Genomic DNA, 21,004 nt, shown 5'->3' with positions numbered 1-21,004 from the left:
CAAACCGCTTCAACCAAACAATTTCATCTAGACCGGTTCATTCAGAAAATTTAGAAAAAATAAGAGTATTTTGACAGAAAAATTCATGAAAAGTCTATTTATTTCACACACTAAAATGAGTAGTTTTACGCGAGATTTAATATCTGGGAAAGTAAAGTTAAAATCGTAAAAAAATATTCTTGTTGAAAGCATTGAATCAATTTGAGAAAACAGTGAAATAATTATAGAAATAATACATGAAATAATTCGTGAAACCATTCTGACGTCCATTTAAATATTAGTATTGAGCCAATATTACTCGTTCTTACTAAGTTTCACATACCATTTTATATAAAAATATATTCACATTTAAACCGCTTCAACCAAACAATTTCATCTAGACCGGTTCATTCAAAAAATTCAGAAAAAATAAGAGTATTTTTACAGAAAAATTCATGAAAAGTCTATTTATTTCACACACTAAAATGAGTACTTTTACGTGAGATTTAATATCTGGGAAAGTAAAATTAAAACTGTAAAAAAATATTCTTATTGAAAGCATTGAATCAATTTGAGAAACCAGTGAAATAATTATAGAAATAATACATGAAATAATTCGTGAAACCATTCTGACGTCCATTTAAATATTAGTATTGAGCCAATATTAATCGTTCTTATTAGGTTTCAAATACCATTTTATATAAAAACACATTCACATTTAAACCGCTTCAACCAAACAATTTCATCTAGACCGGTTCATTCAGAGAATTTAGAAAAAATAAGAGTATTTTGACAGAAAAATTCATGAAAAAGTCTATTTATTTCACACACTAAAATGAGTAGTTTTACGAGAGATTTAATATTTGGGAAAGTAAAATTAAACTGTAAAAAAATATTCTTGTTAAAAGCATTGAATCAATTTGAGAAAACAGTGAAATAATTATAGAAATAATACATGAAATAATTCGTGAAACCATTCTGACGTCCATTTAAATATTAGTATTGAGCCAATATTACTCGTTCTTATTAGGTTTCAAATACCATTTTATATAAAAACACATTCACATTTAAACTGCTTCAGCCAAACAATTTCATCTAGACCAGTTCATTCAGAAAATTTAGAAAAAATAAGAGTATTTTGACAGAAAAATTCATGAAAAGTCTATTTATTTCACACACTAAAATGAGTAGTTTTACGTGAGATTTAATATCTGGGAAGGTAAAATTAAAATCGTAAAAAAATATTCTTGTTGAAAGCATTGAATCAATTTGAGAAACCGGTGAAATAATTAAAGAAATAATACATGAAATAATTCGAGAAACCATTCTGACGTCCATTTAAATATTAGCATTGAGCTAATTTTACTCGTTCTTACTAGGTTTCACATACCATTTTATACAAAAACACATTCACATTCAAACCGCTTCAACCAAACAATTTCATCTAGACGTGTTCATTCAGAAAATTTAGAAAAAATAAGAGTATTTTGACAGAAAAATTCATGAAAAGTCTATTTATTTCACACACTAAAATGGGTACTTTTACGCGAGATTTAATATCTAGGAAAGTAAAATTAAAACTGTAAAAAAAATATTCTTGTTGAAAGTATTGAATCAATTCTAGAAACCAATGAAATAATACATGAAATAATACATGAAATAATTCGTGAAACCATTCTGACGTCCATTTAAATGTTAGCATTGAGCCAATTTTACTCGTTCTTGCTAGGTTTCACATACCATTTTATACAAAAACACATTCACAGTCAAACCGCTTCAACCAAACAATTTCATCTAAACCGGTTCATTCAGAAAATTTAGAAAAAATAAGAGTATTTTGACAGAAAAATTCATGAAAAGTCTATTTATTTCACATACTAAAATGAGTAGTTTTACGCGAGATTTAATATCTGGGAAAGTAAAATTAAAATCGTAAAAAAATATTCTTGTTGAAAGCATTAAATCAATTTGAGAAACCAGTGAAATAATTAAAGAAATAATACATGAAATAATTCGAGAAACCATTCTGACGTCCATTTAAATATTAGCATTGAGCTAATTTTACTCGTTCTTACTAGGTTTCACATATCATTTTATACAAAAACACATTCACAGTCAAACCGCTTCAACCAAACAATTTCATCTAGACGTGTTCATTCAGAAAATTTAGAAAAAATAAGAGTATTTTGACAGAAAAATTCATAAAAAGTCTATTTATTTCACACACTAAAATGAGTAACTTTTACGCGAGATTTAATATCTAGGAAAGTAAAATTAAAATTGTAAAAAAATATTCTTGTTGAAAGCATTGAATCAATTCTAGAAACCAATGAAATAATTATAGAAATAATACATGAAATAATTCGTGAAACCATTCTGACGTCCATTTAAATATTAGCATTGAGCCAATTTTACTCGTTCTTACTAGGTTTCACATACCATTTTATACAAATACACATTCACAGTTAAACCGCTTCAATCAAATAATTTCATCTAGACCGGTTCATTCAGAAAATTTAGAAAAAATACGAGTATTTTGACAGAAAAATTCATGAAAAATCTATTTATTTCACACACTAAAATGAGTAGTTTTACGTGAGATTTAATATCTGGGAAAGTAAAATTAAAACTGTAAAAAAATACTCTTGTTGAAAACATTGAATCAATTCGAGAAACTAATAAAATAATTATAGAAATAATACATGAAATATTTCGTGAAACCATTCTGATGTTCATTTAAATATTAGCATTGAGCCAATATTACTCGTTCTTAATAGGTTTCACATACCATTTTATACAAAAACACATTCACATTTAAACCGCTTCAACCAAACAATTTCATCTAGACCGGTTCATTGGGAAAATTTAGAAAAAAATAAGAGTATGTTGACAGAAAAATTCATGAAAAATCTATTTGTTTCACACACTAAAATGAGTAGTTTTACGCGAGATTTAATATCTGGGAAAGTAAAATTAAAATCGTAAAAAAATATTCTTGTTGAAAGCATTGAATCAATTTGAGAAACCAGTGAAATAATTAAAGAAATAATACATGAAATAATTCGAGAAACCATTCTGACGTCCATTTAAATTTTAGAATTGAGCTAATTTTACTCGTTCTTACTAGGTTTCACATACCATTTTATACAAAAACACATTCACAGTCAAACCGCTTCAACCTAACAATTTCATCTAGACGTGTTCATTCAGAAAATTTAGAAAAAATAAGAGTATTTTGACAGAAAAATTCATGAAAAGTCTATTTATTTCACACACTAAAATGAGTAGTTTTACGCGAGATTTAATATCTGGGAAACTAAAATTAAAACTATAAAAAAATATTCTTGTTGAAAGCATTGAATCAATTCTAGAAACCAATGAAATAATTATAGAAATAATACATGAAATAATTCGTGAAACCATTCTGACGTCCATTTAAATATTAACATTGAGCTAATTTTACTCGTTCTTACTAGGTTTCACATACCATTTTATACAAATACACATTCACAGTCAAACCGCTTCAATCAAACAATTTCATCTAGACCGATTCATTCAGAAAATTTAGAAAAAATAAGAGTATTTTGACAGAAAAATTCATGAAAAGTCTATTTATTTTACACACTAAAATGAGTAGTTTTACGCGAGATTTAATATCTGAGAAAGTAAAATTAAAATCGTAAAAAAATATTCTTGTTGAAAGCATTAAATCAATTTGAGAAACCAGTGAAATAATTAAAGAAATAATACATGAAATAATTCAAGAAACCATTCTGACGTCCATTTAAATATTAGCATTGAGCTAATTTTACTCGTTCTTACTAGGTTTCACATACCATTTTATACAAAAATACATTCACAGTCAAACCGCTTCAACCAAACAATTTCATCTATACGTGTTCATTCAGAAAATTTTGAAAAAATAAGAGTATCTTGACAGAAAAATTTATGAAAAGTCTATTTATTTCACACACTAAAATGAGTAACTTTTACGCGAGATTTAATATCTAGGAAAGTAAAATTAAAACTGTAAAAAAATATTTTTGTTGAAAGCATTGAATCAATTCTAGAAACAAATGAAATAATTATAGAAATAATACATGAAATAATTCGTGAAACCATTCTGACGTCCATTTAAATATTAGCATTGAGCCAATTTTACTCGTTCTTACTAGGTTTCACATACCATTTTATACAAATACACATTCACAGTCAAACCGCTTCAATCAAATAATTTCATCTAGAACGGTTCATTCAGAAAATTTAGAAAAAATAAGAGTATTTTGACAGAAAAATTCATGAAAAGTCTATTTATTTCACACACTAAAATGAGTAGTTTTAACCGAGATTTAATATCTAGGAAAGTAAAATTAAAACTATAAAAAAAATACTCTTGTTGAAAACATTGAATCAATTCGAGAAACTAATAAAATAATTATAGAAATAATACATGAAATATTTCGTGAAACCATTATGATGTCCATTTAAATATTAGCATTGAGCCAATATTACTCGTTCTTTCTTGGTTTCACATACCATTTTATACAAAAACACATTCACAGTCAAACCGCTTTAACCAAACAATTTCATCTAGACCGGTTCATTGAGAAAATTTAGAAAAAATAAGAGTGTTTTAACAGAAAAATTCATGAAAAGTCTATTTATTTCACACACTAAAATGAGTAGTTTTACGCGAGATTTAATATCTGGGAAACTAAAATTAAAACTATAAAAAAATATTCTTGTTGAAAGCATTGAATCAATTCTAGAAACCAATGAAATAATTATAGAAATAATACATGAAATAATTCGTGAAACCATTCTGACGTCCATTTAAATATTAACATTGAGCTAATTTTACTCGTTCTTACTAGGTTTCACATACCATTTTATACAAATACACATTCACAGTCAAACCGCTTCAATCAAACAATTTCATCTAGACCGATTCATTCAGAAAATTTAGAAAAAATAAGAGTATTTTGACAGAAAAATTCATGAAAAGTCTATTTATTTTACACACTAAAATGAGTAGTTTTACGCGAGATTTAATATCTGAGAAAGTAAAATTAAAATCGTAAAAAAATATTCTTGTTGAAAGCATTAAATCAATTTGAGAAACCAGTGAAATAATTAAAGAAATAATACATGAAATAATTCAAGAAACCATTCTGACGTCCATTTAAATATTAGCATTGAGCTAATTTTACTCGTTCTTACTAGGTTTCACATACCATTTTATACAAAAATACATTCACAGTCAAACCGCTTCAACCAAACAATTTCATCTATACGTGTTCATTAAGAAAATTTTGAAAAAATAAGAGTATCTTGACAGAAAAATTTATGAAAAGTCTATTTATTTCACACACTAAAATGAGTAACTTTTACGCGAGATTTAATATCTAGGAAAGTAAAATTAAAACTGTAAAAAAATATTTTTGTTGAAAGCATTGAATCAATTCTAGAAACCAATGAAATAATTATAGAAATAATACATGAAATAATTCGTGAAACCATTCTGACGTCCATTTAAATATTAGCATTGAGCCAATTTTACTCGTTCTTACTAGGTTTCACATACCATTTTATACAAATACACATTCACAGTCAAACCGCTTCAATCAAATAATTTCATCTAGAACGGTTCATTCAGAAAATTTAGAAAAAATAAGAGTATTTTGACAGAAAAATTCATGAAAAGTCTATTTATTTCACACACTAAAATGAGTAGTTTTAACCGAGATTTAATATCTGGGAAAGTAAAATTAAAACTGTAAAAAAAAATACTCTTGTTGAAAACATTGAATCAATTCGAGAAACTAATAAAATAATTATAGAAATAATACATGAAATATTTCGTGAAACCATTCTGATGTCCATTTAAATATTAGCATTGAGCCAATATTACTCGTTCTTTCTTGGTTTCACATACCATTTTATACAAAAACACATTCACAGTCAAACCGCTTTAACCAAACAATTTCATCTAGACCGGTTCATTGAGAAAATTTAGAAAAAATAAGAGTGTTTTAACAGAAAAATTCATGAAAAGTCTATTTATTTCACACACTAAAATGAGTACTTTTACGCGAGATTTAATATCTAGAAAAGTAAAATTAAAACTATAAAAAAATATTCTTGTTGAAAGCATTGAATCAATTTGAAAAACTAATGAAATAATTATAGAAATAATACATTAAATAATTCGTGAAACTATTCTTACATCCATTTAAATATTAGTATTTAGCCAATTTTACTCGTTCTTACTAGGTTTCACATACCATTTTATATAAAAACACATTCACAGTCAAACCGCTTCAACCAAACAATTTCATCTAGACCGGTTCATTGAGAAAATTTAGAAAAAATAAGAGTATTTTGACAGATAAATGCATGAAAAGACTATTTATTTCACACACTAAAATGAGTACTTTTATGCGAGATTTAATATCTAGGAAAGTAAAATTAAAGCTATAAAAAAATTTCTTGTTGAAAGCATTGAATCAATTTGAAAAATAAATGAAATAATTATAGAAATAATACATGAAATAATTCGTGAAACCATTCTGACATCCATTTAAATATTACTCTTGAGCTAATTTTACTCGTTCTTACTAGGTTTCACATACCATTTTATACAAAAACACATTTACAGTCAAACCGCTTTAACCAAACAATTTCCTCTAGACCGATTCATTGAGAAAATTTAGAAAAAATAAGAGTGTTTTAACAGAAAAATTCATGAAAAGTCTATTTATTTCACACACTAAAATGAGTACTTTTACGCGAGATTTAATATCTAGAAAAGTAAAATTAAAACTATAAAAAAAATATTCTTGTTGAAAGAATTGAATCAATTTGAAAAACCAATGAAATAATTATAGAAATAAAACATGAAATAATTCGTGAAACCATTCTGACATCCATTTAAATATTAGTATTGAGCCAATTTTACTCGTTCTTACTAGGTTTCACATACCATTTTATACAAAAACACATTCAAAGTCAAACCGCTTCAACCAAACAATTTCATCTAGACTGGTTCATTGAGAAAATTTAGAAAAAAAATAAGAGTATTTTAACAGAAAAATTCATGAAAAGTCTATTTATTTCACACTAAAATGAGTACTTTTACGCGAGATTTAATATCTAAGAAAGTAAAATTAAAACTGTAAAAAAAATTCTTGTTGAAAGCATTGAATCAATTCGAAAAACCAATGAAATAATTATAGAAATAATACATGAAATAATTCGTGAAACCATGCTGACATCCATTTAAATATTAGTCTTGAGCCAATTTTACTCGTTCTTATTAGGTTTCACATACCATTTTATACAAAAACACATTCACAGTCAAACCGCTTAAACCAAACAATTTCATCTAGACCGGGTCATTGAGAAAATTTAGAAAAAATAAGAGTATTTTAACAGAAAAATTCATGAAAAGTCTATTTATTTCACACACTAAAATGAGTACTTTTACGCGAGATTTAATATCTAGAAAAGTAAAATTAAAACTATAAAAAAATATTCTTGTTGAAAGCATTGAATCAATTTGAAAAACTAATGAAATAACTATAGAAATAATACATGAAATAATTCGTGAAACCATTCTGACATCCATTTAAATATTAGTATTGAGCCAATTTTACTCGTTCTTACTAGGTTTCACATACCGTTTTATATAAAAACACATTCACAGTCAAACCGCTTCAACCAAACAATTTCATCTAGACCGGTTCATTGAGAAAATTTAGAAAAAATAAGAGTATTTTGACAGATAAATTCATGAAAAGTCTATTTATTTCACACACTAAAATGAGTACTCTTAAGCGAGATTTAATATCTAGGAAAGTAAAATTAAAGCTATAAAAAAAAATTCTTGTTGAAAACATTGAATCAATTTGAAAAACAAATGAAATAATTATAGAAATAATACATGAAATAATTCGTGAAACCATTCTGACATCCATTTAAATATTACTCTTGAGCTAATTTTACTCGTTCTTACTAGGTTTCACATACCATTTTATACAAAAACACATTTACAGTCAAACCGCTTTAACCAAACAATTTTATCTAGACCGATTCATTGAGAAAATTTAGAAAAAATAAGAGTGTTTTAACAGAAAAATTCATGAAAAGTCTATTTATTTCACACATTAAAATGAGTACTTTTACGCGAGATTTAATATCTAGAAAAGTAAAATTAAAACTATAAAAAAATATTCTTATTGAAAGCATTGAATCAATTTGAAAAACCAATGAAATAATTATAGAAGTAAAACATGAAATAATTCGTGAAACCATTCTGACATCCATTTAAATATTAGTATTGAGCCAATTTTACTCGTTCTTACTAGATTTCACATACCATTTTATACAAAAACACATTCAAAGTCAAACCGCTTCAACCAAACAATTTCATCTAGACTGGTTCATTGAGAAAATTTAGAAAAAAATAAGAGTATTTTAACAGAAAAATTCATGAAAAGTCTATTTATTTCACACACTAAAATGAGTACTTTTACGCGAGATTTAATATCTAAGAAAGTAAAATTAAAACTGTAAAAAAAATTCTTGTTGAAAGCATTGAATCAATTCGAAAAACTAATGAAATAATTATAGAAATAATACATGAAATAATTCGTGAAACCATTCTGACATCCATTTAAATATTAGACTTGAGCCAATTTTACTCGTTCTTACTAGGTTTCACATACCATTTTATACAAAAACACATTCAAAGTCAAACCGCTTAAACTAAACAATTTCATCTAGACCGGTTCATTAGGAAAATTTAGAAAAAATAAGAATATTTTAACAGAAAAATTCATGAAAAGTCTATTTATTTCACACACTAAAATGAGTACTTTTACGCGAGATTTAATATCTAGAAAAGTAAAATCAAAATTATAAAAAAATATTCTTGTTGAAAGCATTGAATCAATTTGAAAAACCAACAAAATAATTATAGAAATAATACATGAAATAATTCGTGAAATCATTCTGACGTCCATTTAAATATTAGCATTGAGCCAATTTTACTCGTTCTTACTAGGTTTCACATACCATTTTATACAAATACACATTCACAGTCAAACCACTTCAATCAAATAATTTCATCTTGAACAGTTCATTCAGAAAATTTAGAAAAAATAAGAGTATTTTGACAGAAAAATTCATGAAAAGTCTATTTATTTCACACACTAAAATGAGTAGTTTTACGCGAGATTTAATATCTGGGAAAGTAAAATTAAAACTGTAAAAAAAATACTCTTGTTGAAAACATTGAATCAATTCGAGAAACTAATAAAATAATTATAGAAATAATACATGAAATATTTCGTGAAACCATTCTGATGTCCATTTAAATATTAGCATTGAGCCAATATTACTCGTTCTTACTAGGTTTCTCATACCATTTTATACAAAAACACATTCACATTTAAACCGCTTCAACCAAACAATTTCATCTAGACCGGTTCATTGAGAAAATTTAGAAAAAATAAGAGTATTTTGACAGAAAAATTCATGAAAAGTCTATTTATTTCACACACTAAAATGAGTAGTTTTACGCGAGATTTAATATCTGGAAAAGTAAAATTAAAATCGTAAAAAAATATTCTTGTTGAAATCATTGAATCAGTTTGAGAAACCAGTGAAATACTTAAAGAAATAATACATGAAATAATTCGAGAAACCATTCTGACGTCCATTTAAATATTAGCATTGAGCTAATTTTACCCGTTCTTACTAGGTTTCACATACCATTTTATACAAAAATACATTTACAGTCAAACCGCTTTAACCAAACAATTTCCTCTAGACCGATTCATTGAGAAAATTTAGAAAAAATAAGAGTGTTTTAACAGAAAAATTCATGAAAAGTCTATTTATTTCACACACTAAAATGAGTACTTTTACGCGAGATTTAATATCTAGAAAAGTAAAATTAAAACTATAAAAAAAATATTCTTGTTGAAAGAATTGAATCAATTTGAAAAACCAATGAAATAATTATAGAAATAAAACATGAAATAATTCGTGAAACCATTCTGACATCCATTTAAATATTAGTATTGAGCCAATTTTACTCGTTCTTACTAGGTTTCACATACCATTTTATACAAAAATACATTGAAAGTCAAACCGCTTCAACCAAACAATTTCATCTAGACTGGTTCATTGAGAAAATTTAGAAAAAAAATAAGAGTATTTTAACAGAAAAATTCATGAAAAGTCTATTTATTTCACACTAAAATGAGTACTTTTACGAGAGATTTAATATCTAAGAAAGTAAAATTAAAACTGTAAAAAAAATTCTTGTTGAAAGCATTGAATCAATTCGAAAAACCAATGAAATAATTATAGAAATAATACATGAAATAATTCGTGAAACCATTCTGACATCCATTTAAATATTACTCTTGAGCTAATTTTACTCGTTCTTACTAGGTTTCACATACCATTTTATACAAAAACACATTTACAGTCAAACCGCTTTAACCAAACAATTTTATCTAGACCGATTCATTGAGAAAATTTAGAAAAAATAAGAGTGTTTTAACAGAAAAATTCATGAAAAGTCTATTTATTTCACACATTAAAATGAGTACTTTTACGCGAGATTTAATATCTAGAAAAGTAAAATTAAAACTATAAAAAAATATTCTTATTGAAAGCATTGAATCAATTTGAAAAACCAATGAAATAATTATAGAAGTAAAACATGAAATAATTCGTGAAACCATTCTGACATCCATTTAAATATTAGTATTGAGCCAATTTTACTCGTTCTTACTAGGTTTCACATACCATTTTATACAAAAACACATTCAAAGTCAAACCGCTTCAACCAAACAATTTCATCTAGACTGGTTCATTGAGAAAATTTAGAAAAAAATAAGAGTATTTTAACAGAAAAATTCATGAAAAGTCTATTTATTTCACACAGTAAAATGAGTACTTTTACGCGAGATTTAATATCTAAGAAAGTAAAATTAAAACTATAAAAAAAATTCTTGTTGAAAGCATTGAATCAATTCGAAAAACTAATGAAATAATTATAGAAATAATACATGAAATAATTCGTGAAACCATTCTGACATCCATTTAAATATTAGTCTTGAGCCAATTTTACTCGTTCTTACTAGGTTTCACATACCATTTTATACAAAAACACATTCAAAGTCAAACCGCTTAAACCAAACAATTTCATCTAGACCGGTTCATTAGGAAAATTTAGAAAAAATAAGAGTATTTTAACAGAAAAATTCATGAAAAGTCTATTTATTTCACACACTAAAATGAGTAGTTTTACGCGAGATTTAATATCTAGAAAAGTAAAATCAAAATTATAAAAAAATATTCTTGTTGAAAGCATTGAATCAATTTGAAAAACTAACAAAATAATTATAGAAATAATACATGAAATAATTCGTGAAATCATTCTGACGTCCATTTAAATATTAGCATTGAGCCAATTTTACTCGTTCTTACTAGGTTTCACATACCATTTTATACAAATACACATTCACAGTCAAACCGCTTCAATCAAATAATTTCATCTAGAACGGTTCATTCAGAAAATTTAGAAAAAATAAGAGTATTTTGACAGAAAAATTCATGAAAAGTCTATTTATTTCACACACTAAAATGAGTAGTTTTACGCGAGATTTAATATCTGGGAAAGTAAAATTAAAACTGTAAAAAAATACTCTTGTTGAAAACATTGAATCAATTCGAGAAACTAATAAAATAATTATAGAAATAATACATGAAATATTTCGTGAAACCATTCTGATGTCCATTTAAATATTAGCATTGAGCCAATATTACTCGTTCTTACTAGGTTTCACATACCATTTTATACAAAAACACATTCACATTTAAACCGCTTCAACCAAACAATTTCATCTAGACCGGTTCATTGAGAAAATTTAGAAAAAATAAGAGTATTTTGACAGAAAAATTCATGAAAAGTCTATTTATTTCACACACTAAAATGAGTAGTTTTACGCGAGATTTAATATCTGGAAAAGTAAAATTAAAATCGTAAAAAAATATTCTTGTTGAAATCATTGAATCAGTTTGAGAAACCAGTGAAATACTTAAAGAAATAATACATGAAATAATTCGAGAAACCATTCTGACGTCCATTTAAATATTAGCATTGAGCCAATTTTACCCGTTCTTACTAGGTTTCACATACCATTTTATACAAAAACACATTTACAGTCAAACCGCTTTAACCAAACAATTTCCTCTAGACCGATTCATTGAGAAAATTTAGAAAAAATAAGAGTGTTTTAACAGAAAAATTCATGAAAAGTCTATTTATTTCACACACTAAAATGAGTACTTTTACGCGAGATTTAATATCTAGAAAAGTAAAATTAAAACTATAAAAAAAATATTCTTGTTGAAAGAATTGAATCAATTTGAAAAACCAATGAAATAATTATAGAAATAAAACATGAAATAATTAGTGAAACCATTCTGACATCCATTTAAATATTAGTATTGAGCCAATTTTATTCGTTCTTACTAGGTTTCACATACCATTTAATACAAAAACACATTCAAAGTCAAACCGCTTCAACCAAACAATTTCATCTAGACTGGTTCATTGAGAAAATTTAGAAAAAAAATAAGAGTATTTTAACAGAAAAATTCATGAAAAGTCTATTTATTTCACACTAAAATGAGTACTTTTACGCGAGATTTAATATCTAAGAAAGTAAAATTAAAACTGTAAAAAAAATTCTTGTTGAAAGCATTGAATCAATTCGAAAAACCAATGAAATAAGTATAGAAATAATACATGAAATAATTCGTGAAACCATTCTGACATCCATTTAAATATTAGTCTTGAGCCAATTTTACTCGTTCTTATTAGGTTTCACATACCATTTTATACAAAAACACATTCACAGTCAAACCGCTTAAACCAAACAATTTCATCTAGACCGGGTCATTGAGAAAATTTAGAAAAAATAAGAGTATTTTAACAGAAAAATTCATGAAAAGTCTATTTATTTCACACACTAAAATGAGTACTTTTACGCGAGATTTAATATCTAGAAAAGTAAAATTAAAACTATAAAAAAATATTCTTGTTGAAAGCATTGAATCAATTTGAAAAACTAATGAAATAATTATAGAAATAATACATGAAATAATTCGTGAAACTATTCTGACATCCATTTAAATATTAGTATTGAGCCAATTTTACTCGTTCTTACTAGGTTTCACATACCGTTTTATATAAAAACACATTCACAGTCAAACCGCTTCAACCAAACAATTTCATCTAGACCGGTTCATTGAGAAAATTTAGAAAAAATAAGAGTATTTTGACAGATAAATTCATGAAAAGTCTATTTATTTCACACACTAAAATGAGTACTTTTAAGTGAGATTTAATATCTAGGAAAGTAAAATTAAAGCTAAAAAAAAATTTCTTGTTGAAAACATTGAATCAATTTGAAAAACAAATGAAATAATTATAGAAATAATACATGAAATAATTCGTGAAATCATTCTGACATCCATTTAAATATTACTCTTGAGCTAATTTTACTCGTTCTTACTAGGTTTCACATACCATTTTATACAAAAACACATTTACAGTCAAACCGCTTTAACCAAACAATTTTATCTAGACCGATTCATTGAGAAAATTTAGAAAAAATAAGAGTGTTTTAACAGAAAAATTCATGAAAAGTCTATTTATTTCACACATTAAAATGAGTACTTTTACGCGAGATTTAATATCTAGAAAAGTAAAATTAAAACTATAAAAAAATATTCTTATTGAAAGCATTGAATCAATTTGAAAAACCAATGAAATAATTATAGAAGTAAAACATGAAATAATTCGTAAAACTATTCTGACATCCATTTAAATATTAGTATTGAGCCAATTTTACTCGTTCTTACTAGGTTTCACATACCATTTTATACAAAAACACATTCAAAGTCAAACCGCTTCAACCAAACAATTTCATCTAGACTGGTTCAATGAGAAAATTTAGAAAAAAATAAGAGTATTTTAACAGAAAAATTCATGAAAAGTCTATTTATTTCACACACTAAAATGAGTACTTTTACGCGAGATTTAATATCTAAGAAAGTAAAATTAAAACTGTAAAAAAAATTCTTGTTGAAAGCATTGAATCAATTCGAAAAACTAATGAAATAATTATAGAAATAATACATGAAATAATTCGTGAAACCATTCTGACATCCATTTAAATATTAGTCTTGAGCCAATTTTACTCGTTCTTACTAGGTTTCACATACCATTTTATACAAAAACACATTCAAAGTCAAACCGCTTAAACCATACAATTTCATCTAGACCGGTTCATTAGGAAAATTTAGAAAAAATAAGAGTATTTTAACAGAAAAATTCATGAAAAGTCTATTTATTTCACACACTAAAATGAGTACTTTTATGCGAGATTTAATATCTAGAAAAGTAAAATCAAAATTATAAAAAAATATTCTTGTTGAAAGCATTGAATCAATTTGAAAAACCAACAAAATAATTATAGAAATAATACATGAAATAATTCGTGAAATCATTCTGACGTCCATTTAAATATTAGCATTGAGCCAATTTTACTCGTTCTTACTAGGTTTCACATACCATTTTATACAAATACACATTCACAGTCAAACCGCTTCAATCAAATAATTTCATCTAGAACGGTTCATTCAGAAAATTTAGAAAAAATAAGAGTATTTTGACAGAAAAATTTATGAAAAGTCTATTTATTTCACACACTAAAATGAGTAGTTTTACGCGAGATTTAATATCTGGGAAAGTAAAATTAAAACTGTAAAAAAAATACTCTTGGTGAAAACATTGAATCAATTCGAGAAACTAATAAAATAATTATAGAAATAATACATGAAATATTTCGTGAAACCATTCTGATGTCCATTTAAATATTAGCATTGAGCCAATATTACTCGTTCTTACTAGGTTTCACATACCATTTTATACAAAAACACATTCACATTTAAACCGCTTCAACCAAACAATTTCATCTAGACCGGTTCATTGAGAAAATTTAGAAAAAATAAGAGTATTTTGACAGAAAAATTCATGAAAAGTCTATTTATTTCACACACTAAAATGAGTAGTTTTACGCGAGATTTAATATCTGGAAAAGTAAAATTAAAATCGTAAAAAAATATTCTTGTTGAAATCATTGAATCAGTTTGAGAAACCAGTGAAATACTTAAAGAAATAATACATGAAATAATTCGAGAAACCATTCTGACGTCCATTTAAATATTAGCATTGAGCTAATTTTACCCGTTCTTACTAGGTTTCACATACCATTTTATACAAAAACACATTCACAATCAAACCGCTTCAACCAAACAATTTCATCTAGACGTGTTCATTCAGAAAATTTAGAAAAAATAAGAGTATTTTGACAGAAAAATTTATGAAAAGTCTATTTATTTCACACACTAAAATGAGTAGTTTTACGCGAGATTTAATATCTGGGAAACTAAAATTAAAACTGTAAAAAAATATTCTTGTTGAAAGCATTGAATCAATTCTAGAAACCAATGCAATAATTATAGAAATAATACATGAAATAATTCGTGAAACCATTCTGACGTCCATTTAAATATTAGCATTGAGCTAATTTTACTCGTTCTTACTTGGTTTCACATACCATTTTATATAAATACACATTCACAGTCAAACCGCTTCAATCAAACAATTTCATCTAGACGTGTTCATTCAGAAAATTTAGAAAAAATAAGAGTATTTTGACAGAAAAATTCATGAAAAGTCTATTTATTTCACACACTAAAATGAGTAGTTTTACGCGAGATTTAATATCTGGAAAAGTAAAATTAAAATCGTAAAAAAATATTCTTGTTGAAATCATTGAATCAGTTTGAGAAACCAGTGAAATACTTAAAGAAATAATACATGAAATAATTCGAGAAACCATTCTGACGTCCATTTAAATATTAGCATTGAGCTAATTTTACCCGTTCTTACTAGGTTTCACATACCATTTTATACAAAAACACATTCACAATCAAACCGCTTCAACCAAACAATTTCATCTAGACGTGTTCATTCAGAAAATTTCGAAAAAATAAGAGTATTTTGACAGAAAAATTTATGAAAAGTCTATTTATTTCACACACTAAAATGAGTAGTTTTACGCGAGATTTAATATCTGGGAAACTAAAATTAAAACTGTAAAAAAATATTCTTGTTGAAAGCATTGAATCAATTCTAGAAACCAATGCAATAATTATAGAAATAATACATGAAATAATTCGTGAAACCATTCTGACGTCCATTTAAATATTAGCATTGAGCTAATTTTACTCGTTCTTACTTGGTTTCACATACCATTTTATACAAATACACATTCACAGTCAAACCGCTTCAATCAAACAATTTCATCTAGACGTGTTCATTCAGAAAATTTAGAAAAAATAAGAGTATTGTGACAGAAAAATTTATGAAAAGTCTATTTATTTCACACACTAAAATGAGTAGTTTTACGCGAGATTTAATATCTGGGAAACTAAAATTAAAACTGTAAAAAAATATTCTTGTTGAAAGCATTGAATCAATTCTAGAAACCAATGCAATAATTATAGAAATAATACATGAAATAATTCGTGAAACCATTCCGACGTCCATTTAAATATTAGCATTGAGCTAATTTTACTCGTTCTTACTTGGTTTCACATACCATTTTATACAAATACACATTCACAGTCAAACCGCTTCAATCAAACAATTTCATCTAGACGTGTTCATTCAGAAAATTTAGAAAAAATAAGAGTATTTTGACAGAAAAATTCATGAAAAGTCTATTTATTTCACACACTAAAATGAGTAGTTTTACGCGAGATTTAATATCTGGAAAAGTAAAATTAAAATCGTAAAAAAATATTCTTGTTGAAATCATTGAATCAGTTTGAGAAACTAGTGAAATACTTAAAGAAATAATACATGAAATAATTCGAGAAACCATTCTGACGTCCATTTAAATATTAGCATTGAGCTAATTTTACTCGTTCTTACTAGGTTTCACATACCATTTTATACAAAAACACATTCACAGTCAAACCGCTTCAACCAAACAATTTCATCTAGACGTGTTCATTCAGAAAATTTAGAAAAAATAAGAGTATTTTGACAGAAAAATTCATGAAAAGTCTATTTATTTCACACACTAAAATGAGTAGTTTTACGCGAGATTTAATATCTGGGAAAGTAAAATTAAAACTGTAAAAAAAATACTCTTGTTGAAAACATTGAATCAATTCGAGAAACTAATAAAATAATTATAGAAATAATACATGAAATATTTCGAGAAACCATTCTGACGTCTATTTAAATATTAGCATTGAGCTAATTTTACTCGTTCTTACTTGGTTTCACATACCATTTTATACAAATACACATTCACAGTCAAATCGCTTCAATCAAACAATTTCATCTAGACGTGTTCATTCAGAAAATTTAGAAAAAATAAGAGTATTTTGACAGAAAAATTCATGAAAAGTCTATTTATTTCACACACTAAAATGAGTAGTTTTTCGCGAGATTTAATATCTGGAAAAGTAAAATTAAAATCGTAAAAAAATATTCTTGTTGAAATCATTGAATCAGTTTGAGAAACTAGTGAAATACTTAAAGAAATAATACATGAAATAATTCGAGAAACCATTCTGACGTCCATTTAAATATTAGCATTGAGCTAATTTTACTCGTTCTTACTAGGTTTCACATACCATTTTAGACAAAAACACATTCACAGTCAAACCGCTTCAACCAAACAATTTCATCTAGACGTGTTCATTCAGAAAATTTAGAAAAAATAAGAGTATTTTGACAGAAAAATTCATGAAAAGTCTATTTATTTCACACACTAAAATGAGTAGTTTTACGCGAGATTTAATATCTGGGAAAGTAAAATTAAAACTGTAAAAAAAATACTCTTATTGAAAACATTGAATCAATTCGAGAAACTAATAAAATAATTATAGAAATAATACATGAAATAATTCGTGAGACCATTCTGACATCCATTTAAATATTAGCATTGAGCTAATTTTACTCGTTCTTACTTGGTTTCACATACCATTTTATACAAATACACATTCACAGTCAAACCGCTTCAATCAAACAATTTCATCTAGACGTGTTCATTCAGAAAATTTAGAAAAAATAAGAGTATTGTGACAGAAAAATTTATGAAAAGTCTATTTATTTCACACACTAAAATGAGTAGTTTTACGCGAGATTTAATATCTGGGAAACTAAAATTAAAACTGTAAAAAAATATTCTTGTTGAAAGCATTGAATCAATTCTAGAAACCAATGCAATAATTATAGAAATAATACATGAAATAATTCGTGAAACCATTCCGACGTCCATTTAAATATTAGCATTGAGCTAATTTTACTCGTTCTTACTTGGTTTCACATACCATTTTATACAAATACACATTCACAGTCAAACCGCTTCAATCAAACAATTTCATCTAGACGTGTTCATTCAGAAAATTTAGAAAAAATAAGAGTATTTTGACAGAAAAATTCATGAAAAGTCTATTTATTTCACACACTAAAATGAGTAGTTTTACGCGAGATTTAATATCTGGAAAAGTAAAATTAAAATCGTAAAAAAATATTCTTGTTGAAATCATTGAATCAGTTTGAGAAACTAGTGAAATACTTAAAGAAATAATACATGAAATAATTCGAGAAACCATTCTGACGTCCATTTAAATATTAGCATTGAGCTAATTTTACTCGTTCTTACTAGGTTTCACATACCATTTTATACAAAAACACATTCACAGTCAAACCGCTTCAACCAAACAATTTCATCTAGACGTGTTCATTCAGAAAATTTAGAAAAAATAAGAGTATTTTGACAGAAAAATTCATGAAAAGTCTATTTATTTCACACACTAAAATGAGTAGTTTTACGCGAGATTTAATATCTGGAAAAGTAAAATTAAAATCGTAAAAAAATATTCTTGTTGAAATCATTGAATCAGTTTGAGAAACCAGTGAAATACTTAAAGAAATAATACATGAAATAATTCGAGAAACCATTCTGACGTCCATTTAAATATTAGCATTGAGCTAATTTTACCCGTTCTTACTAGGTTTCACATACCATTTTATACAAAAACACATTCACAATCAAACCGCTTCAACCAAACAATTTCATCTAGACGTGTTCATTCAGAAAATTTCGAAAAAATAAGAGTATTTTGACAGAAAAATTTATGAAAAGTCTATTTATTTCACACACTAAAATGAGTAGTTTTACGCGAGATTTAATATCTGGGAAACTAAAATTAAAACTGTAAAAAAATATTCTTGTTGAAAGCATTGAATCAATTCTAGAAACCAATGCAATAATTATAGAAATAATACATGAAATAATTCGTGAAACCATTCTGACGTCCATTTAAATATTAGCATTGAGCTAATTTTAGTCGTTCTTACTTGGTTTCACATACCATTTTATACAAATACACATTCACAGTCAAACCGCTTCAATCAAACAATTTCATCTAGACGTGTTCATTCAGAAAATTTAGAAAAAATAAGAGTATTGTGACAGAAAAATTTATGAAAAGTCTATTTATTTCACACACTAAAATGAGTAGTTTTACGCGAGATTTAATATCTGGGAAACTAAAAATAAAACTGTAAAAAAATATTCTTGTTGAAAGCATTGAATCAATTCTAGAAACCAATGCAATAATTATAGAAATAATACATGAAATAATTCGTGAAACCATTCCGACGTCCATTTAAATATTAGCATTGAGCTAATTTTACTCGTTCTTACTTGGTTTCACATACCATTTTATACAAATACACATTCACAGTCAAACCGCTTCAATCAAACAATTTCATCTAGACGTGTTCATTCAGAAAATTTAGAAAAAATAAGAGTATTTTGACAGAAAAATTCATGAAAAGTCTATTTATTTCACACACTAAAATGAGTAGTTTTACGCGAGATTTAATATCTGGAAAAGTAAAATTAAAATCGTAAAAAAATATTCTTGTTGAAATCATTGAATCAGTTTGAGAAACTAGTGAAATACTTAAAGAAATAATACATGAAATAATTCGAGAAACCATTCTGACGTCCATTTAAATATTAGCATTGAGCTAATTTTACTCGTTCTTACTAGGTTTCACATACCATTTTATACAAAAACACATTCACAGTCAAACCGCTTCAACCAAACAATTTCATCTAGACGTGTTCATTCAGAAAATTTAGAAAAAATAAGAGTATTTTGACAGAAAAATTCATGAAAAGTCTATTTATTTCACACACTAAAATGAGTAGTTTTACGCGAGATTTAATATCTGGGAAAGTAAAATTAAAACTGTAAAAAAAATACTCTTGTTGAAAACATTGAATCAATTCGAGAAACTAATAAAATAATTATAGAAATAATACATGAAATATTTCGAGAAACCATTCTGACGTCTATTTAAATATTAGCATTGAGCTAATTTTACTCGTTCTTACTAGGTTTCACATATCATTTTATACAAAAATACATTCACAGTCAAACCGCTTCAACCAAAATATTTCATCTAGACGTGTTCCTTCAGAAAATTTAGAAAAAATAAGAGTATTTTGACAGAAAAATTCATAAAAAGTCTATTTATTTCACACACTAAAATGAGTAACTTTTACGCGAAATTTAATATCTAGGAAAGTAAAATTAAAACTGTAAAAAAATATTCTTGTTGAAAGCATTGAATCATTTCTAGAAACCACTGAAATAATTATAGAAATAATACATGAAATAATTCGTGAAACCATTCTGACGTCCATTTAAATATTAGCATTGAGCTAATTTTATTCGTTCTTACTTGGTTTCACATACCATTTTATACAAATACACATTCACAGTCAAACCGCTTCAATCAAACAATTTCATCTAGACGTGTTCATTCAGAAAATTT

Source organism: Rutidosis leptorrhynchoides, chromosome 5 (genome assembly GCF_046630445.1).
Source record: "Rutidosis leptorrhynchoides isolate AG116_Rl617_1_P2 chromosome 5, CSIRO_AGI_Rlap_v1, whole genome shotgun sequence".
Lineage (NCBI taxonomy): Eukaryota > Viridiplantae > Streptophyta > Magnoliopsida > Asterales > Asteraceae > Rutidosis > Rutidosis leptorrhynchoides.
The sequence above is the reverse complement of the archived record's forward strand: the minus strand, read 5'-3'. Positions refer to the sequence as shown.